Source organism: Dipodomys spectabilis, unplaced genomic scaffold (genome assembly GCF_019054845.1).
Source record: "Dipodomys spectabilis isolate Male_0828 unplaced genomic scaffold, ASM1905484v1 ptg000172l, whole genome shotgun sequence".
NCBI classification, from domain to species: Eukaryota; Metazoa; Chordata; class Mammalia; order Rodentia; family Heteromyidae; genus Dipodomys; species Dipodomys spectabilis.
In genome coordinates this window covers 3,143,046-3,167,542 of record NW_024870849.1, presented here as the reverse complement: position 1 = coordinate 3,167,542, position 24,497 = coordinate 3,143,046, and the positions used below count along the sequence as shown (strand labels likewise).

The 24,497-nt window shown below is 34.4% G+C and overlaps 1 pseudogene; it reads left to right on the top strand.

Moving 5' to 3' along the window:
- Positions 1–440: 440 nt before the first annotated feature.
- Positions 441–537, top strand: LOC122119540 (annotated as a pseudogene).
- The last annotated feature ends 23,960 nt before the right edge of the window (positions 538–24,497 follow it).

Here is a 24,497-nt window from a genome sequence, read left to right as displayed (position 1 = left end):
TTGGTCTGTTCCCACATGGAAGAAGGGTAAAGGCTCATGTATACATTTATGCCAGTAACACCTCATTTGGGAAAATGTCAGCTGAAGAAGTTTAGAAGTAGCTCTTAAGCAATGCTTACTTTGAATCCATTAGGTCCACAGTGCTAACACAGTTGGATAAATAAATATTTGAAAAAGCCATCACCTTTGGACCTATCTATAAATATTTGAGAGTACGATCAAATTCCAAATTAAAAGATTTGATAGTCATTGACAAAAATTTTGCAAATGTGAGCAATTGATTGATCAATATAATGTTTTCCACTATTCACAGAATTTTAGGGAAATAAGATCGATAGCATTTTTAGGAAAAATAAGGTTTCCTTGTTACTAGTGGGCACCCATAGATATAAGCCTGTATAAAGATTTCATCATTAACTACATAATTTAGAGGATACTACATGCTTCAGCAGCAGGTATACTCAAATTACAATACAGAGATTAACATGGCACTTTCACAAGGATAATATGAAAATTTGAGAAGTATTTCATATTTTTCATTCTTCAGATGCAAGAAATGAAAAACAGTTATTGAAAAGGTGATTACCAAATTATAACAATACACATAATTCATATAATTAAATTTAGTTTGACATCAGTGTATTAAATCTTCACCTCAGAAAGGCATTTACATAGAATAATCTTTACAAAACTTTTCAAATTAGACAACATTGTCATTTTATCCCAAAGAAAATTAATATTAAGACCTAGAAAAAAAAGGAATCAAACTGATTCTATATGGAATGCAATAGGAAAGGACATATTAATGAACCTATATATCATAAAATAATGTAGAATACGAAGTATATCTAAGAGAAAATAAAATAAATTATGAACATTATGCAAACATAGAATATAGAATATTTTAAAATATACTTTTTCAGAAAAGCACCAGAAATATTTTAGTTTCTGTACTACTCATTTCAACAGGTAAGTTAAAATTATTTCTGATTAAAAAATCACAAACTCTGAAGAAATCATTATACATGTATACAAAAAACTATTGAATATATTTTGACATCCAATGCAGGCAATTCACTTAGAAGAATTCCGCGGAATCCATGGATTTTTACAGTAAAATATTGGTGTTGTCGGGCACTGGTGGCTCATGCCTATAATCCTAGCTACACAGGAGGCTGAGATCTGAGGATCATGGTTCAAATCCAGCCTGGGAAGAAAAGTCTGTGGTACTCTTATCTCAAATAAACCACTAGAACACTGGAAGTGGAGCTGTGGCTCAATTGGTAGAGCACTCACCTTGAGCTGAAGAGCACAGGGACAACTCCCAGGCCCAGAGTTCAAGCCCCATGACCGACCAAAAAAAAAAAAAAAAGATATTGCTCTTATTTGGATTGTGAAAATATTTTGTAGGGACACAAAAGATGGACTTGCATTTTTGAAATTTAAGAAACTTAACCCGACCATTAGGACTTAGGTTAACAATTTGTACAGCATTCCACAACATCATAGAGATAGTGATACATACTTATCCTTTTGGCAATATCAAATGCAGTTACTTCTAGGTTGTTCTTCAGGCCTAGTTTTATATAATGGTTCAAAGAAGGGGATCCAGCATATCTTTGCTATCTCAATTCTCAGCAGCAAGTTGTAAGGGGGTCAAGAGGCTTTTAATTTGGGCATTGGTATCTGTATCATGATGAAGTAAGAAAGAAGCCACTCTGATATTATTCCATGTATATGCAGTGTGCAGAGGTGTGCAGTCATCTAAAGTTATTGCATGTGCCGCTTGAGACACCAACTCACTGGCAATGTCTAAGTGTCCACTGTAGGCTTCTCGATGAGGAGGGGTATACTCATCGTCATCCCTAATATTAACATGAGTGGCCTTTTGGGAAAGAAGTCTCCGCACTGTAGTAAGCCGAATATTTTTGGCAGCCCAATGAAGAAATTTGCTTGGATCCTTCTCCACTTTTTTTCTTGCAATTGATATCATTCCTTACTTTTTTACCTTGTTCTTCATATTCCTAAGAATTGCCTAACCAGAGACTTTGAGTGTCAGTGGGAATGAGGTGTCCATGTATTTCCCTTATAGCTCACATTGGTTGATCTGGTCAGAAATATTGGGTGAATTTTCTGCATCTGTTTATTCACCATGATTTATTTTCTCTTTTTCCAATTTTACTATTTGAAATTATTGTAACTGGAGAGTAGGGAATTGATGGAGAGCAGAGGAAAGATGTTCCTCCGTATTCAAATGTACACACTGAAAATGAGGACCACTAATGTCTTCATGTGCAGCTTATTCTAAGAATGAGAAAATAGGAAATAACGCCTTCTATATAAATGATTTGGGAAATGGCAGAGCAAAAAGTGAAATGCTGCAACCAAAAATATAAAAGCAAAATAAATTAGGATAATAATAGAGCAATCATATTATCTATGAGAACCAAGAAAGAGAGAGACAAAGAGAGAGACAGATGTGTAGTGACCTAGCTTGCCACAAAATCCATTCCTCTGATCAATTAATTGAGCAAACAAAATATTATTTTTTAAAAAAGATGGGAGTTCTGGGAAGATGGCTGAGGAGAAGCTAAAGGTTAAACAAGCTCTCACATAGAAAGCGGATTTAGAGTTCCAGTGAACAGTCCTAAGCCAGAGAATCACACCAAGTGTTCCTTCACAGGACAGAGAGTTAGTCCAGAGAGAGAAAATACAAGCAAAGAGACAGCTCTGAGCAGTTGCCAGCAGCTGCTTCGGCAGCGGCAGTGGTGATGGTGATGACTACAGCAGCCATACCTGAATCACAGAGAGTCCGGGGACGAACGAGCCAGACGCGGCAGGTGAGCAGATGCTACACAACACCAGCAAGAACTGACAAGGAGAAGACCAATTCATCAAGCAGTTCGCAGATCAGGGACGACCCAGGAACCAAGACTCGGTGTGAGTAGAAGTCTAACATCCTCACTCCTTCTCAGGGAGTAGAGGAGGGAAGGCAACCCCTCCCCCCCAGAGATCTCCTGCTTGGATACTGACAAAGCTCGGCGGAAATGCTATCTCCAACTCAGGCCTTGGAAGAAAACTGGAGTCATCTAGCTGGTCACAAGAGCCTAAACTGACCTGCCAGACTCAGCTCCACCCAGGGAAAAGTCACCCAGCTTGGACGCCAGCCCAAGGAGTTGCTTTCTCCACCGGGTAATCAGAGCCAAAGGCTGCCCCTCCCTTTAGCAGGTTCGACAATCAATTCAAATTCAGTAAACAGAAACCTTGAGATGGCTCCAGGCTGGGCTCTGTGAGTTTCTCACAAACCAGCCCCCAGGAAAAGCCACAGTTTGCTGAAAGGCCTCAACTCTACCCAGAACCTAGCCTCATCACAGCATCTCCAAACTCGAGGAAAAAGCCATCTCCCGCTTTCATGATACTGCTTTTGTGATACTAAAATCAGATCTCCCTCCCATTGAACTAACCTGGGAGGAGGATCACAAAACATTGGGGAAAGCAGAGCATCTTTCTACCTGTTCAAAGAAACTGAATTAAGTAACCAACCTAGCCACAGGAACACAAGCAGACCAGAGACTCCAACAAGAGGCTGGTTACAGACAAAAGGGAAATACAGGATATTTCCCACCCCTCCAAAAAAATCAAAGAACTTTTTTTTTTGTACCTTTTATTAAAAAGTTTTTTTTTCTAAAAATTTTAATCTTTAATTTTTACCTTTTTTGAAAAAAAATTGGTTTCTAGTAATTTTTTTCCTGCTAGAACACTATTTTAGGGGTATAAGTGTGTGTGCGTTTTTCTTTCTTTTTGTTTTCTTTTGTTTGTTTGTTTTGTTTTTTGTTTAGCTCCACTGAACTTCTGATCTTTCTTCTTACCTTCTTATTCTTTTCCCCTGTTTTTCCGTTTCGTTCTTCTTTATGTGACTTAATTGCTGTTCTGCACATCCTCAGATAAACCCGTAGTCGATTATTAGACATTATCCCCCATTGTGTACACACTTAATACACAAATTTATTACTCAATTCAAAGCCTCTTAGACTTAAATTCCTTAATAGCAATACTACCTCTTTATACCTATATAATATTTTAATTATTTTTATTTTTAAGTTTTTCACATTTCCTTTATATCCCTCCCCTTCTCTCATTATATTCACGTTCTTCTCTGGATAGTTTGTTTTTCGATCTGAATAATATTTTTAATTTTTTTACCTTTCTATTTTTTTCTGGTCTCTTTTTGTTCCCTTTCTCTTTCTTCTTTTTTCTCTCTCTCTCTACTTTCATCCTATCCAACCTATTTCCTGCTTTGAGATAAGGATTTAGTTAACACTCCCTGTGCCTTCCAACATCACTCTATTCCTATTTTTTACCCACATCTCTTCCTAAACCTAATAATTTCTGGTTTACCAAATTCTTCTATGGGGTTCATAGCACATTAATATACAGTTGTTTGATCTTGAATAGATGAATCTGTTGAACTAAATTGTATCTGCAGACTATTGACTGTGCAAATACTGACTTTGGTTGATGCTTGACTTAAGGTAGGTTTCTAGCACAAAACTGGTGTTACTTTCATCCCCAATGGGCAGAGTAAGCCAGAAAAACACAAGAAAAATGGAAAGTCCGGTATCTCAATTCCAACTCATGATAATCAGGGGACAGAACAGATATGAATACAACAGAGGAGAGTTCCCAAATAGCTCTACAAACACTGCTAGCAAACATGATAAATGAAAAGACTGAAAACATACAAAGGACTCTGTATGGGTGGGATAGGGGTAGAGAGGAGGCAATCCAAAAGTTTTTACAGGAATATCATGAGCGTGAGGAATCTACTCAAAAACTGATACAGGATTTACCTGAGCAGCTTGAGAATACACAAAGAGGCAGGAATGGCCTGAGCAGGCTGAGAACACTCAGAACTACAGGAATGGCATAAATGTGAGGAAGCTAAGCAAAGAATAATACAGGAATTGAGAGAGCAGGATGAGAATACACAAAGATCACTAAAGGCATTCATCAAATCCATTGACAAAGATCTGAAGGAAGTCAGGGAGACCAACAAGGGAATGCTGAATGGAACCCAACAGAAGGAATGGAAGTCCAAATAAACCATAATCAATCAACTAAGTGATTTGAGAATAAACACTGAACACCAAATTAAGGAAGTAAAGAAGTTCATACAAGATCTAAAACAAAGCTTTAACAAAGAATTTGAAGCCATCAAAGATGACCAACTAGAAGGAAAATAAATAAAAAACAAAGTAGAAAATCTCAACAGCAGGTTAGACCATGCAGAAGATCGAATCTCGGGGATTGAAGACAGCCTAGACATTATAGAGAAAGAACATACAACCATCCAAGACAAGTTCAAGAAATATGAGAGATCTATCCAACACTTGGAAGACACCATTAGAAGGCCTAATCTAAGGATAATGGGTGTAGAGGAGCACCTAGAAACAGAAGTTAATGGTCTAGGAAATTTGTTTAACAGGACCCTATCAGAGAACTTCCCAAACAAGCAAAAACAAAGGCCTATTCAGATACAAGAAGCTTTTAGAACTCTAAATAGACCAGACCAGAATAAGACATCCCACCCTCACATTATAATCCACACAGGATCAATTCAGACCAAGGAAAAGATCCTTAAGGCTCTCAAGGAGAAAAGATTAATCACCTATAAAGGGCAACCGATTAGAATCACCTCAGATTTCTCAGCAGAGACAATCAAAGCAAGAAGAGCCTGGAATGATGTATGCCATGCACTACAAACAAACAAATATCAACCAAGAATACTGTACCCAGCTACACTCTCCTTCAAAACTGAAGGCCAAATAAAAACCTTCCATAGCAAAGAAAATTTGAAACAATACATCTCCACCAAACCAGCCCTACAAAACATTCTTAAAGACTTCCTACACATACAAAACCAACAAGACCACAATAAAGGCCAAGAAACTGCACCCAAACTGATAATCCAAGAACCACAGGAAGAACCCAGTTTTCACAGCCCCCCAATTAGGTGGATAATATGGCAGGAACTCCCAAATATCTCTCAGTCCTATCTCTTAACATTAATGGAATTAACTCTCTAATTAAGCTACATAGACTGTCTAGTTGGATTAAAAAGCAACATCCTTCTATCAGCTGCCATCAGGAGTCACATCTTGCCAGTAAAAACAAACACATTTTCAATGTTAAAAGCTGGAACAAAATCTACCAAGCAAATGGCCCCCATAAACAGCCGTGAGTTGCAATCCTAATATCAGATAAAATAGACTTCATATTAAAATTTATGAGAAGAGATAAAGAAGGTCACTACATACTAATTAAGGGATCACTGCTTCAGGAGGATATTACATTTCTAAATATATATTCGCAAAACAACGGAGCATGCAAATTTATCCAAGAAACACTACTTTCACTCAAATCCCACATAGATCCAAAGACATTAATTGTTGGGGATTTTAACACAACACTCTTCCCACGAGAGAGATCAACTCGGCAAAACTCAACAGAGAAACTGCAGATCTAAACAACTGCATAGATCAACTAGATTTAACAGACATCTACCGAATATTTCACCCAGCAGCATCAGAATACACGTTTTTCTCAGCAGCACTTGGAACATTTTCTAAAATAGACCACATTTTAGGCCACAAAGCAAACTTGTCCAAATTCAGAAAGATTGAAATTATCCTTTGCATTCTCTCAGACCACAAGGGAATAAAATTAGAACTGAACACCAAAAGCCACCCAAGAATGTCCGGTAACACATGGAGGCTGAAGAACACACTGCTGAATCTTGAGTGGGTCAAGGAAGAGATTAGAAACGAAATTCAAATGTTCATGCTATTCAATAAAAATGAGCACAAATTACCAGCTCCTCTGGGACAAAGGAAAGGCAGTACTCAGAGGCAAGTTTATAGCTCTGAGTTCCTACCTCAACAAATTGGAGAGATCTGAAACCAACAATTTAATGAGATATCTGAACCTCCTTGAAAAAGAGCAGCAAGATAAACCCCCATCCAGTAGACAGAAAGAAATAATTAATATTTAATCAGAATTAAATAAATTACAATGCAAAAAAAAAACCATAGGAAGAATCAACAAAACAAAGAGTTGGTTCTTCGAAAAAAGTAACAAATTTGACAGACCCTTAGCAAATCTTATCAGAAAAATAAGAGAACACACCCAAATAAATAAACTCAGAGAGGAGAATGGAAACATCACCACGTGAAAAACCAAGATTCAGAACTTTTTAAGGGAATACTTCTTAAAACTTATGCTAATAAGTTTGAGAACTTGACAGAAATGGATCTTTTCATAGCAAATATTGACATGCCAAAATTAAACCAAGATGAGTTAAACCATTTTAACCGGCCCATATCAAGCACTGAAATAGAAACAGCAATAAGAGACCTCCCAGCTAAGAAAAATCCAGGATCATATGGTTTTACAGCGGAATTCTACAAAGCCTTTAAAGCAGAGCTCACATTTTTAAATTTAAATATTTGTCTTTACATTTTTTCCTGTCTCTTTTCTAAATTTTTTCCTCTCTCTCTTCTTTCATTCTTTCCAATCCATTTCCTTCTTTAAGATTAAGACTTGTTTAATTTCACTCTCCGGTTACCTTTCCACATCCCTCTAACCCTATTTTTTTCCACCTTTCTCCCTAAACATAATAATTTCTGGTTTGCCAAATTCTTCTTTGCTATTCTTAACCCATTAATACATAGTTGTTTAATGTTGAATAGACTGTATCTCTTGAACTAGACTGTATCTGCAGACTTTTGACTATGCAATTACAGGACTTTGATTGATGCTTGCCTTAAAATGGTATTCTAGCACAAAACTGACATTACTTTCATCCCAAATCAGCAGAACAAGCAAGAAAAACACAAGGAAAATGGCAAGTCCAGGTATCTCAATTCCCACTCAAGATAATCAGGTGACAGAACAGATAATGAATAATCCAGAGGAGAGTTCCAAAAAAGCTCTACACACGCTACTGGTAAACATGGTGAATGAAATGATTGAAACTGTACAAAGGAGTCAGTGTGAGCGTGATAGGGATAGAGAGGAGGCAAACCAAAGATCAAAACAGGAATCTCATGGGCTTGAAGAAGCTACTCAAAGATTGATAGTGGAATTGTGTGAGCAGATTGACAACACTCAAAGAGAAATAAAGGAATTAAGTGAGCAGGCTGAGATCAGTCAAAGAGAACTACAGAAGTTGCATGAATGTGAGAAGTCTAATCAAAGAGTAATAGAAGAATTGCAAGAGCGGGATGAGCATGACAAAGATCAATAGAGGCATTCATGGAATCCATAAACAGACACCTGAAAGGAGTCAGTGAGACCACAAATGGAATGCTGAATGGAGCCCAACAGAAGGAATGGGAGTCCTTGGAAACAATAACCAATCAACCAAGTGATTTGATAATAAACACTGAACACCAAATTAAGGAAGTAAAGAATTTCATACAAGATCTAAAACAAAGCTCCAACAAAGAATTTGAAGCCATAAAAGCTGACCAATTAGAAGCAAAGAAATGAAAAATAAAGTAGAAAATCTTGACAGTAGGTTAGACCATGCAGATTGAAGCTCCGGGACTGAAGATAGCGTAGGTATTATAGAGAAAGAATATACATCTATCCATGAAAAATTCAAGAAATATGTTAGATCTATTCAACACTTGGAAGACACCATCAGAAGATCTTATGTGAGGGAAATGGGTATAGGGGAGCACAGAGAGACAGAAGTTAATGGTCTAGAAAATTTGTTTAACAGGATCCCAGCAGAGAACTTCCCAACACGCAAAAAGATAGGCATATTCAGATACAAGAAGTTTTTAGAACTCCAAATAGCCCAGACAAGAACAGGACATCCCATCCTCACATTATAATCCACAAAGGATCAATTCAGACTAAGGAAATGATCCTTAAAGCTGTCAAGGAGAAAAGATCAGTCACCTATAAAGGAAAACCAATTAGAATCACCTCAGATTTCTCAACAGAGACAATTAAAGCAAGAAGAGCCTGGAATGATGTATGCCATACCCTAAAGACAAACAACTATCAACCAAGAAGAGACAAAGAAGGTTACTACATACTAATTAAAGGATCTCTCCTTCAGGAGGATATTAAAATTCTAACTATTTGCCAAACAATAGTGCACCCAAATTTATCCAAGAAATACTACTTTAAATCTCACATAGATCCAAAGACATTAATTGTTGGGGACTTTCACACACCACAATCCCCAATAAATAGATCAACTCGGCAAAAACTCAACAGAGAAACCGCCGATCTAAACAAATACATACATCAACTGATTTAGCAGACATCTAACAAATATTCATCCAGCAGCATCAGAGTACACTTTTAACTCAGCAGCACATGGAACGTTTTCCAAAATATACCACATTTTAGGTCACAAATGAAACTTGTCAAAATTCAGAAACATTGAATTCATATCTTGCATTCTGTCAGACCAAAAGGGAATAATATTAGAACTCAACACAAAAAGCCACCAAAGAAAGTCCAGTAACACATGGAGGCTGAAAAACACACTGTTCAAACACCAGTGGGTCATGGAAGAGCTTAGAAACGAAGATCAAATGTTCATGATATTCAACAAAAATTAGCACAGAGATTATCTCCTCCTCTGGGACACAGCAAAGGCACGATTCAGAGGCAAGTTTATAGCTCTGAGTTCCTACATCAACAAATTGGAGAGATCTGAAACAACAATTTAATGAGATATGACACTCCTTGAAAAAGAGCATCAATATAAACCCCCATGCAGTTGATGGAAAGAAATAATTAAAATTAAATCAGAATTAAATGAATTAGAATAAAAAAACCATAGGAAGAATCAACTAAATGACGAGGTTCTTGGAAAAAATTAACAAAATTGACAGTCCCTTAAAAAAATCTTATCAGAAAAAGAAGAGAACACACCTAAGTAATAAACTGAGAGAAGAGAATGGAAACATCACTACAGAAACAACCAAGATTCAGAACATTATAAAGGAATGCTGCTCAAAACTTTATGCTAATATGTTTGAGAACTTGGCAGAACTGAACCTTTCCCTGGGAAATATTGACATGCGGAAACTAAACCAAGATGAGTTAAACTATCTTAACAGGCCCATATCAAGCATTGAAATAGAAACAGCAATAAGAGACCTCCCATCTAAGAAAAGCCCAGGAACAGATGGTTTTACAGCAGAATTCTACAAGGCCTTCAAAGCAGAGCTCACACCAATACTCCTTCAACTCTTTAATGAAATTGAAAGAGAAAGTCCACTACAGAACACATTCTATGAAGCCATCATAACACTCATGCTAAAACCCTCATCACAGAAAGAGCACTATAGACCCATTTTTTTTGATGAACATTGATGGAAAGCCTCTCAACAAAATTTTGGCTAATTGATTTCAACAATTCTTCCTAAAAATCATAAACCACGAGAAAACAGGATTCATTTCAGGGATGCAAACTTGCTTCAATATATGCAAACCAATTAACATAATTCATCACTTCAAAAAGAGCAAGGATAAGAACCACATGGTTATCTTAATAGATGAGGAAAAAATCTTTGACAAGATCAAGTACCCCTTTGTGGTGAAGGTCCTGGAAAAATTAGGATTCCATGGAACATTCCTCAATACAATAAAGGTTGTGTATGACAAAACTACAGAAAGCACTATACTCAATGGTGAAAAACTAATGCTATTTCCTCTAAACCCCAGAACGAGACAAGGATGCCCACTCTCTCGACTGCTCTTCAATCTAGTATTAGAATGCCTATCTACAGCAATAAGAATAACTGTGAACATAAAGGGGATCCCAATAGGGAAAGAAGAAGTAAAACTCTCCCTCTTGGCAGATGACATGATCTTGTATTTAAAGACTCCACTCCCAAGTTACTCAAGGTGACTCAAAACTTTGGCAAAGTAGCAGGGTATGAAATTAACCCTCAAAAATCAATGGCTTCTCTGTATGCCAACAATGAGAAAATTGTGGCTGAAATTAGGAAAACAACTCCTTTTGTAATAGCCCACAAAAAATAAGACACCTAGGAATTAACTTAACAAAAGGAGTGAAAGACTGCTATGAAGAAAACTTTAAATACCTGAAAAAGGAAATCAAAACAGACTTAGAAAATGGCAAAAACTCCCATGTTCCTAGATTGGAAAGATCCACACCATGAAAATGGCAATACTTCCCAATGCTATCTATAAATTGAATGTGATACCTATCAATATTCCATCCTCATTCTTCAAGGAAATGGAAAAGGCAATCCAAAAATTCATATGGAACAAAAAAAAACCCGTATAGCAAAAATGATCCTTAACAGAAAGGACAGTGCTGGAGGAAAATCAATACCAAATTTCAAACTCTTCTAGAAAGCCATAGTAATCAAAACATCTTGGTACTGGCACAAGAACAGACCTCAGGACCAATGGAATAGAATTGAAAACCCAGAAACAAACTAAAGACCTACAGCCATCTAATCTTTGATGAGCTAAAAAAAATAGAATGGAAGAAAGACAGCCTCTTCAGTAAAAGGTGCTCTCAAAATTGGTTAACTACTTGTAGAAAACTAAATCTAGATCCTTATATATCACCCTGTACCAGAATCAACTCCAAATGGATCAAAGACCTCGGAGTCATGAAGACACTCTGAAAACATTACAGGATGGAACAGGAGAAACCCTAGATCTCCTTCGCACAGGCCGAAACTTTCTTAATAGAGACCCAGAAACACAAAATATTATAGAAAGTTTGAACAAATGGAATTGCATGAAATTGCAGAGCTTCTGCATGGCAAAGGACATTGCTAGCAAGATCCATAAAAAGCCCTCGAATTGGGAGAAGATCTTCACTATTCATACAATGGACCAGGGTCTCATATCTAAATATATCTGGAACTCCAAAAAATTAAATCCCCCAACAACAAATTCTCAAAGAAACAACTGGCCACTAAATAAGTAGGCTAAAGACTTAAAAGAGAAACTTCTCTGAAGAGGAATGAAAGATGGCCAATAGACACATGAAGAAATGCTCAACCTCCCTAGCCATAAAAAATGCAAATCAAAACAACATTGAGATACCACCTCACCCCAATTAGAATGGCTATAATCAAGAACTCTAATAACAACAGATGCAGGAGGAGATGAGGATAGGGGAACCCTACTGCATTGTTGGTGGTAGTGTAAACTTGTTCAACCACTTTGGAAAGTGGTTTGGAGGTTCCTCAAAAGACTTCACATAGAACTGCCCTATGACCCAGCAGTCCCACTTTTGGGCATTTACCTGAATGATCCCAAAGAAGATCAAACTAAAGCTCCCAGCACATCTATGTTTATGGCAACATTATTTACCATAGCTAAGCTTGGAACCAATCCAGATCCCTTTCAGTAGATCAAGAAATTGTGGTATGTATACACAATGGAACTCCTTGCATCCATCAGAAAGAATGACATTTCCCCATTGTTGGAAAAAATTATATTAAGTGAAGTTAGCCAGGTCCAAATATACATAGGCCCCATGGTTTCCCTTATTGGAAATAAATAGTATATGTCTGAGATAAGCAGAAAAGGTAAGATTCGTTGATGTTATGTGAAATATACTCCAAGATAAGTATTCAAATATTTTTTCTTTCATGCGATTGTTTCTAACATATATATAAGATGAATTTTTGTTGCTTTGTATGTCCTTCCCCCACGATATAACTGTTTTCACTGTATTTTATATTGGTATAATTTGTGGAGGGGAATAGAAAAAACAAATCATTTAATAAGGAATAGAGTTGGACCCATTATAACAATGAGATGTACAAGATGTTATGTCGAAAAACGAACTGTAAAACTTTCACAAGGAGGGGTATAACGCGGGGGGTGGGGGGGAGGCAGAAGTGGTGAGATGGAAAGGGATAGAAAGGAGAAACAAAGGAGGAGGCAACAATGCTTGATAAGAAATTTACTGATTATCTTGCCCATGTAATTGTAACTCCTCTGTATGGTATTTTCAGAATAATAAAAGAAACCTTCCTACCTATTAATGGTATACGAATTCTATATGCTTAGAAGGGTCTTTTTATTTTCACAGCAGTCTTTGGCATACACAGACAGATCATGGACTATATGAAGATAACAAATTTCTAGATGCTTGCCAGGAGGAGTAAAACCTATAGTTTTTCCCCCCCAGAGGCTTCCCTTTTCATGAAAGAAATATGCTGCTTGATGCAGGATTTCATAAAATTACGTTGCTAGGAAGAACTTAAACACTCATCCAACATTACAGAGTTGAGGGAGTTGAATTGATCTCCTGAAAAATTTACTTTTGTGTCAAATAAATGCAGGCTGCCATAAAGAGAGTAGACTTTAGAGAAACATGGTGAGTTGTATGTAAATAGGTGATTAGTTGATTTTGGTAATTTGTGAACTAATACAGGGAAATAAAGTACAGCAAAGTAAAAAAATAAAGAACTCTGCATTGAAATACTCATTTGTGTGTGTGCACACACGTGCCTGTACACACACGTGCATCATGTTCATGTGCTCATGCATGCATTCATCATTCCTGCTCTAAGCATCTGTGCCCAAGGATAGTGGTCTACCACTTGAGGCGCTGCTGCACTTCTGTTTTTTGGAGATAATCACATGTTTTTTTCATGATTGGACTAGTTTGAACAGTGCTCTTCAGATCTCGACCTCCTGAGTACCTAGCTAAGTTAATTCACCCTTTGAGTAACTAGATAAATTCTGTCTGTCCTCTATGCTTCACTGCCCTTTTATTCTTTTTCTGAGGTAATCACAAGCCTGTCATATATATGTCTAATTGCTTTAAAAATACTGTTACTGCTTGGCACCATGGGCTCCAATCTGTCCTCTTAACTACTTAGGTTCCTTGAGAACAAAAACCACGACAAATTTTAGGGGAGTTCCTTCTCAATCTATACCTGGGTGCATTGGATCATTTCCACCATCCTGCACTATCTAGAGACTAAGATTGGAAGGACTGCAGGATCCAGGAAGCTAGATAATTTGGTGTGCAACTCTGATGCCATTGATGATGGGAAGGATTAAAGGACAGATCAGGTGCGTGTTCTTGTGGAAAGGGAACCCCTACCCTAAAATTAACCACTGATATAATGCCAGCCTAGCAAGAACAATACCCCAAGTTGAAATCCTCACAATTTTCCAAAACCAAAATAAGTACATAAATTAACATCCCAAAACTTAGTACAATCTGTTCTTTGCTCTAATATCATCTTCATCTGGTTATCATATTATGTGACAGAATAGTTTCTTCATTAAACTTATGATATATTTTAAAAACCTGGAAAATTCTTTCTCACTTATTAAGTGCAAACGAATGGCATATTGCCTCTTTTCTTACATATTTGACTGCCACTAAAAATCCATCCAATGATTATTACAGTAATATATTCTGATTTATTACTTTATTTGTAACAGGTTTTAAACATTTGCTTTTCTGCTGAAGTTTAAGTATTTAAATAGTATCATCAAAGTATATGCCTGGGTTACTTGGGGAGTTTTTTTTATAAAGTTTTTAACTAATGGCTTCTAAGAATTCTTAATTGTTATATTATTGTTTTATTTTTAATTTCAATATAATTTTATTGTAAAGGTAACGTACAGACAGGTTACAGTTACATAAATAAGGTAATGAGTACATTTCTTTTGAAAGGAACATGGTTATCCCCTCCATCGATTTTTTTTTTGTACACTCAAAAAATTACTGATGCTTTTGCTGTTGGTATTGTTCAAATGTACTTTTGCTTTCTTTGTTCACGCATTTTTATTATACAATTGATATAAAAGGGTTTACAGTTACTTGAGTAAACTAAAGAGTACACTTGATTTTATTTTCTATATTTAAAATTTTGATGTTAATTACTTTTTTCTTGGTTTTTTAAGATAATTCTTTTTTCAGAGTTGTAGGATTAGTTAATTTAATTTTGCATGATTTTTACACATGTATATTATTCACATATATGCTACTTTTAAAATATTTAACATGTAAACATTTAAAATAATTTTCTTAATTTTTATATGGTTGGTGAATTTAAATAAATTGATTTTCTTATAGTTCTAAACATATTTTTCAAGGTAACAAATAATTACCGTATTTTCAAGAAGCACATACTATATTAGGAAAGACTTCATTTCTTGGTCACTTTTTTATAAATATTTGAATTAAAAAAACACTTGAAAATTAAAAAAATACTTGTAAATAGTTGAATTAAAAAAAAGTTTGAGCTGGGCATGGTGATTTGTCGCTTCCATTTTCTACCTATGGTAAGAACTGCAAATAGGGTTTGTAATTCGGGAGAGCCTGAGAAACTATGAGACCTTATCATAAAAATATCCAGAGTGAAATGATTAGAGATATAGCCACCCATAGCGAGATATTGTGCACCTGGTTATAATATTCTAAATCTTGAGGTTTAAACACCCTTAGCATTAATCTTTTGTCAAAATTAAAGGATACATGTTTCAAAATGTTTATTATTTAAAACTTATTTGCAAAGGTTCTCATGTCTTCTATTTCTTAATTTTCAATTTACTTAATTTATAAAAATCCAAGTATATTGTGACTATTTGATTTCTACTAAACATTTAAATAGTACGAGCAATGTTATGATATCATATTTTAACCTATTTTTATTATTTGTGATAATTTCCTCTATTTAATATCATAATATTAATATTCCAAATGTGTGTATATGGTATGTATGTGTATGTGTGTTTGTGTGTTTGTGTGTGTTTATGTGGTTTTTGTGTGTGTGTGCTTTGTGTGTACTTTGTAATGCTTGGGAGATCACACCATTATTTCACATATGCTAGGCCAAGATTTTACTACTAAACTATACCGTGTAGTTATAATGTAAATAGTGTTTTAAATTATGACTTTTAAATATTCATTCCTAGTATGTTTTTTCAAAATTATATATGATTAAATGTAATCCATTTTCTATCCACGTTAGCAATTTTTATTGTTTTTTTTGTTATTTAGAATATTTCCACTGCTTTTTCACTTCCAAATTCTTGTGTTTGTTATTGATAAAGGCTTTACTTTCCTTCTTTTCTCTCTTCATTCTTTTGGCCTTTAGAGTTTACCTATTGTTTCCCTTATTTCTTTAGAAATTAATTATCATATTCCTATTGCAATTTATAGAGGTCTATACAATGCTTTATTTTCTATTTTATTTTTCCCATCGTCTCTGACTCTCAGTCCACAGTATTAGGTGGATTAAAAAGAAAATTGATTAAGGACACTGATTATTTTCCTCCTTCTATTCTCTGTAGTCTTTCTGTTTTTGAAACACAGTAACAATGACATACAGCTCATAGGTGGTCCATAATTCTATCTCCTCTCACTCTCCTCTATAATAAAGCTCAAGTCGTTATCATTCAACTTTATTATGTTATTGTGTTATCTAAATTTTAACTCATTCCTAAATTAATTTTAGTTGTTTTAAGCATTCTCTAAAGACATTTTTCCCTATATAATATCTGGGGTCTTGTGTTTTCACAAGGAGGGAAATATGAGTGACTATCAAGCATCTAGATATCTGTAGAATATTGGTCCACCTGCTAAATAAACTTGTATGTAAAATCAAGGAATACAGGTCAGTCAGAACAAACTTGTAAAATGGTGTAACTTGAACCCTCATACTAAATTTGAATCTTATTACCATGTTTATTAGTGAAAGAACTGACACATAGAAGAATGTAACAGATTTATCAAAAATAAACTCTTAGTTTTATTTTCAATAGATTTTGAAAAGGATGCCATGACTTAATGAAATAAAAATAGAATCTTAAATGGGTATATTGGCACTATTGCTCCCTAGTTTTAAAGAATGATCTTAGACTACTACCTCAAATCTTATACAAAAATTTAAAATAAGAAATGATTATCAACTAAATGTGAGTTGTAAAAACCTACAAAATATAAATGTAAAAATTCATGACAATGGATCAGTAAAGGTTTCCAAAAATTTGACATGAAAATCATTAGTGGCCAAAGAAAAGCAAGAATAAACTAATATCAACTGATAACCTTTCTTAATTCTATGAAAGTAGTGAAAACATATCCAACAGATAGAGGGCACATATTTGTTAATGCTACAATGTTAATGTTACAATGATCCTGAATCTTAAGTACTTTTATATCTTCCAATTCTGTATAAATTTTTCTCGAACAGGATATTCCTATAAAGAACATACGTAAATTAATAGTCAATAGGAGGAGCATAGGAATTAAGCTCCTCTTTAGTATCTAAGAAAAAAGAAAAAGAAAACTTACTAGTATGACCATAATATAAAAAGATGACACAAAATATAGTAATGCATTTGTGGAGAAACTGATTTACTCCGCATAGCAGAATGATTTGTGTAATACTGTAGTCATTTTAGCAAGCAAGTTTTCAAGTCTTCAAAAGGTCAAAGAGAATTATATATGTTCTAGCCATTACACGTATATGTATATATATTAAAGTGAAGTAAAAATCTTGTATGGATCGGGAATGTAGTTCATTGACAGTGCACTTGGACAGTATGAGTGAGAACCTGGAAATAATTCCCCAAAACAAATTTTGAAAAGACACCCTATAGAAGATGTATGCAGGACAAATTTCTGTAACTCAATTTTATATCTATTTTAATATCTGTTCTAAAATTGATAGCCTTTCTATTTGAAGAAATGCAAGTTTGTGAAATTTAGGCTTGGAAAACCTATGATTGTACAATTCACTTCCAAAGCACTAAAATGTATACAATGAAAGGAGATAATATATTGCATGTGAATTTCATGTCAGCAAAAAAATAAAACCATAGTTAAAAATTCTTCACACAAAATGTAAAATACCTAAAAAGATGTTTTTGGTATTGGCTAAAAATTCTTTGTAAACTACAGCTTCTAAAACAAAGATGTGATTTCTGTTTATTTTGAGTTTTTTTTGTCTGTTTTTTGAGTTTATGCAGAGATAACCCAATCAAAAAATGTATGTGATAACTGGAATATCTAGGAATTATACATCACTTATACGTAATTGATAAAATTTTCTGGAAGAAACTTTTAGCAAATAATAGAAAACACAAATCTATGCATCTGCATTTTATGATAGCCATGTGTTACTTGCTCAATCCAATTGCTTTTCTCTACTTTGCTAGAAAAAAGTATTCTCAGGATAAGAGCCAATAACGCGAAAAGAAAGAAAATACACAATCATCTGGATTTATTCATCACAAAAACAAATGAAATAGAACAATTCCACTTAAGCGACTCCATTATTACTATCTATGAAGATGATCCTAAATGCCAACATCATTGAATTTTTGGAATTTTAATTTCTACGAACATATGAAAATTAGAATGAGAAAACAAATATAGTCTTAGAGCAAACCAGCCTTGGAATAATTTTCTTAATTGTTTTGAAATTGCAAAAGAATTAATACCATTAAAATTATACTTTCTTTTGAAAATCATTTAAAAATGTGTATCACTTATTTATAATTCAAATACCAAGCAAGAGTAATTTTACAGAATAATTACAAATATCATTTTATTACTATCAAAAAATAGAATAAAAGACAAGTCCCAATATATTATCATTATTCTTAATTTCGAATCATTACCTAAATATCTTAAACAATCTAAATAGTCATTTCTTTAACATAGACGTAAATATTCTATACTTTTTACCTAACATTTTCCATGGGCATGTATTCATGTTTCTAAGAAATGTTCACAGCAGGTAAAAGATGCTTCTGTGAAATTAATATGGTATATTTTGTTGTTGTTCTTGATGTTGTATACAAGGTTAGGCATTGTCCCTAAGCCATTTTGTGCTTAAAGCCAGCACTCTACAACTTGAGGCATAGAGCTAATTCCTGTTTTTAGTGGTTAATTGGAGATAAGAATCTAACAAGTACTTTTCTGTCTGGGCTAATTTCGAACACAATTCTCAGACCTCATTACCCAGAATAGCTCGAGTTATAGATGTGAGTCACTGGCACTTGGTTTAATATATTTTTATAATTTTAATTATATTTCAAGATTTTTGTTTCACTATTATGTACATCGTTCTACACATAAATTTAGATATATGTATATATTTCTAATGACAAATAATCTCTAAAAACGTATGTCTTTCTACACATAATATATATATATACAAATATATTTCTGAAGACAGACTCCCTCTAAAACTTTTTATGCTACTATTTTATAACTTTTTATTTCAAAGATATATACTATCTATTTTTCCAAAAGTTTCCTAGAATAAAATAACTAATATTTCAATAGAATGTAGCATTTATTGCTTTTAAGGGAATTTTAGATATACACATGATATTGTATTAATATTTATAGTATATTACTTGAAATAATTCTGTTCAAACTCTTAAATATTTGTGTCTAGTGGTGAGGAGAGAGGAAGTTAACTCATACTGGTTAGGAAATTGCAATACTTCAAAATCTATGATATAATTTGTTAAAAGCACATAGTCAAGCTACTTGTAATGGTTTAGTTTTTTATTTCTTTGTTCAAAATTTTAATATGGATGCATGCACAGTGGTAACATGAAAATTACTAATCGAAAGACAAATTATCACAAAATCATAGATACATATCAGAGTTTCAATAGCACTTATGATGCTAATAATAATTTTGATGAGGATGATGATGACCACAGTGTACCCTGATAATAACAATATTGTGATTGAAAAGGAAAAATCTTTATCCATTTTTGAAGCTATATTTCCCACATTGAATATATATAGTATTAAATAGCATTGGATTACATACAATAAGAATATAAAGAGGATAGTTTCAATATCAAGAAATACTATCACATAAACAGGTAGAGACAGTAAAAACCCTAATGTTATTCCTGCAATCTCTCTAATGTATACACACTTTTCTTGGTGGCATTATATTCTTATAAATAAAATTATATATTTCCACATTTTGATGGACTAAGATGTAGTTTTTAGCTTAGCGTGATTAGATCCAAAACATTCTCATATAGATACTATTCAATAACCAATGTTTCCCAAGATATATTACGGGTATGTTCTTCAATATATCTGAAAAAACATGACACTATTTACATAGTAACATTTACATATCTGCAGTTACTTTAAAAAGACATAGACCTTAGAGCCAGGAGGTGAAATTTATTTTTATTTCTGTAGGAAACAATTTGTGACTTTATACCAACAAACTGAATTTGACTCTTTCCTTTTTTGTAAGGTAAGGTGGACTTTTCTTTATTCTTGCTCTAGAAGTCAACACATATATTCTTCATTATTTCTGGTAGATTACATCCATTTATAGATGAGTATTGTAAGGCCAACAGTCAATGTAGTGAGTAAATACTGATACCAGAATTTGTGTCTGAGCTCTTCACTCTGTGTGCTAACAAAGAGAGTAATTTGGTGATGGAGAGGACCAATATGAAAAGACTATGGGGAAAAAGCATACTTTGGAAATGTTTGTTTTAGGACTAGGTGACAGTGTTGAGTAAATGAAACAGGCTGGTGTCAGGAGCATAAAAAGGAGTATATAAAAATCATTTGAGTGGAGGCTTGGAAGGTGGCTCAGTGGTAGAGCGCTTGCCTTGCATGCATGAGGCCCTGGGTTCTATTTCTCAGCACCACATAAGCAGAGAAAAAAATCCTGAAGTGGTGCTGTGGCTCAAGTGGTAGAGTGCTAGACTTGAGCTGAAGAACTGAGGGATAGCGCCCAGGCCCAGAGTTCAGGCCCCATGACTGGACCCACCCAAAAAATAGAAATCGTTTGAGTGAGAGAAACTGAGAAAATCTTGATCATTCATCTTATCTAATGGGAGGGAGTAAGGTAAGAAGAAATATAATGTGCTTCCACAAGTTTGGCTGGCAAATGTGTTAGTGCTATTCTGAGTTATAAGGACCACAGGTGGAAATGATGGATTTGGAGAAAAAATCTGATAGTTCTAAAGTTTATATGCAAAGATCGGTCTGTTTAGACATCATCAAAATATCCACGACCATGAATATGAAAAAGAATAATGAAATTGAGGGCATTATTGAAGGGGAAAGGAAAAGGAAAGTTCTGAAACAGGTGTGAGTAATGTGGGCACCACTGTAGACAAGATTGGAAGAAAGCGATAAATAAGGAAATAAAAAAGTAATAAACACAAATTTACAGAAGTAAAGGAAGGAATTTTCAAGAAGATATTGAAAGTAATATGCTATTTGTATTTGAAAAGTAAAAAGACATAGACAAGTTCAATAAGAACATTGTTTTGGTGAAAGTCATATTGATAATATTTTGGGATATGAATATGAGGCAATAAAATTCTGGATCCATAAATTCAACAGGTCCTGTTGATTTTAAATGTTGGGAACCAATGCTTTTATCCTGATCTTAGAAGAATTATACAGATATAGCTCTCCTGAACTTTACTCATAGGTATTGTGTGAATATTTTTGAAGACTTTGTTTATTCAGGAGTTTATAGATTGAACTACAGCACAGACAAGCCTAATTTGTCCTACAGTTCCAATGTGTCGCCCATGTATCCACCTCAGTTTGGGGTTTTATTGAAATGTCTTTAGATATATTTGGATGTCTTATCAGCCTATTCAATATAAATGTAGGACAAATAACACCAAGTATTAGGTTGAACATACAGCATTACTGGTGTGACTAAAGACTTCTCAAATTGATTCTTCTTTAGAAGAGAAAATTCCTCAATAGCCATTGACACATCATAACTGCCATATACTCTATTTAACTCTAGCTCTTGTTAGGGATATCTCCATGGTGAAATAACCCTGACAATCAACCTGCCACAAATTCTTATATGTAGGCAATGCTTTTTATAAACTTCAAGCTTTTATTGAATGGAAGAGTTCAGACTTGACCCTCACCAGTACGACTGAATGCCTAAAAAGATAAGACATTTTGCTTTAATGACTTTCTTTCATTTTCTCATAACTATTGGCAAGTAGGAAAGGATTCTGATGTAACAATAATACAATGGTGACTTGTACTAACACAACATCTAGGATCTAGTGTTAATTCGGATACTTACTAATTACCTCTAGATTTTGTGGCTATTCATATTTCTCATGGGAAAACTAATGAGCTCCACGGAAACTGACCTAAGGAGACTTTCAATTCTAATATCAGTTTGTCTCAAAATGCATTAAGTTCTACATCCTCTAATATGGGCATAGGGTTACCTATGGGCATAGGGTTACTCAAAGAGTGAGTACTACCCTATTGCTTAATATGGACAAAGTATTTTCATACATAGACTGGTCTTGTGCAAACCAGAAGTGGTAGTTGAACAAAGTTCTTAGCAGTTTGTATAGATGAAATGGAAATAGAGCAACTATGAACTCAAAAGGAATGTGCAAAAGAGCGAGAGGCACAAAGTAGAATGTGCCAAGGAAATGCTGAAGTACAATTTCAAATTATGTGCTCAGGTGTGAGGGTGTGTTCAAAGTACAGCTTAAGAAAATGTAGTTGGGTATCTTGGGGAAAAACTGCTTTAAACTCTTCTGGGATAATTGTACAAGTAGAAGCCCCTAACTCTGACTCTAATCAGCCACATCATCATCAACTTAGGGACTATTTTCCAAGTGAAAAGTGAGAAAAAGAGGGCTCATCACAGTTAGTGTTCAGGTTGAAGTAATGAAAATAGCATAATTTTTCTTATAAGACTTCACTTATATTGGAGGGTTAAAGTAGGAAAAACCCAAGTAAATATTTTGCATGTACCTAAATTAAGTGAGACATAGTATATTACTCTCTTTTTAACTGGGAAGTTGTAGATTATGTCTTTTTATACTCTAACATGGGACAATGATCTGCTGTCAGTCATTTTCTTCCTCCTCCCCATTTTTGCCCTTCCAATTACATAATTTTTATTTAAAGAGACATACTTGAGCTTGCATTTCTAAATCCTTCAAAATTATCTGAACTAATTCATACTTCTGGAAGCCTCCTATATCTTTCTCAAGGGAATATTTTGCCACTACCATTTTAACCCTTATGATATTGGATATCTTCCTGCCTAATTCAGTGCAAGATATACATTAGACTCATCAAGATAGCTCAACACCTGTACCAACATGAAAACCTATCTTCATAAAAACCATGATTTTAGAATATCTGGGGAGGTGGCATCTGTAATTTTTGAATGACCCTAAGTGATACTTACATGTAATCATGTTTTAAATCAATATGCCTCTCAGTAGATGAACAAATTGACAAAATGCGATATATATATATCCACTGTGGAATTCTATGCTTCCAATTCATACGGAAATGGAAAAATTTTACTAAGTAAAATAAAGAAGACACAAAGAAAGAGATTCCATGGTTTCTCTAATTATAATTTTCAAAGAAGTTCTAACATTTGACACAGGATATGAACATTTTCAGATGCACCTGCAGGGTTCTCTGATTCATTCCTCCATGGATTTGATCCCTTTAATAATTGTTACTTGACATTCTTAATATCTCTGGGCCCTATTTTTGTAATATTCTCAAGGTTTTTTTGGGAAAGTTCACTTGAGGATTTTCTAATATTAAAAATTATCACTAGTTGTAGTCTTACTCAGGATATATTTTCGATTATTTTCCAACTTTTTCTACACATTCTGAGAGTTGTTTCATATGTGTGTTTACACATATGAGTGCCTCTGTGTATGTGCATGCTTGCGTGTATGTATGGCAAAACCTCAAGCTCTTATTCAGCAGTCTTGCTCATACCTAGTATTCCATCACTTCAGCCATTCTTACAATGCAAGTTTAAGCTGGTTAATTATAGGTATTGTTGCAAATACTTTTTTTTTCCCCAGGCTGGATGGAAACTGAACTTCCCAGAATCCTTTACATTCTTAGGTGTTATCTTTCCACGAGTATAAATTTTTAAACTTGAAACAGTTTTGTGAGTGTAAATTCTAACCTGTATCCCGGATTTTTAACTTAAGAATTCATATAAAGATAGATGAACATACACATTACATATATTGAGTGTACACTGTTAGATATGTGATTTTAAGCCAGATGACAGTGGATCATGCCTATAATCCTAGCTACTCAGGAGGCTGAGATCTGAGGATTGCAGTTCAAATCCAGTGCAAGTAGGAAAGTTTCTGAAACACTTATCTCCAATTAACAACCAGAAAACTGGATTTGGCACTGTGGATCAAGTGTTACACTGCTAGCCTTAAGCTGAAGAGTAGAGGAAGAGTGCCCAGGCCCAGACTTCAAGCCCCACAAATACCAAAGAAAAAAGAAAAGAAAAGGAAAGAAATAAAAAAAGATATGTGAACTTAGCCACCAGTTCATTGTTAGTATAATTCCTGCTCTCTCAACATGTTTTTTTTTTTTTTTCCCAGTTAAGTCCATGCTCTTATATCTGATGTGGTTTGAAACTAGAATTATTCTTCCATTCTAG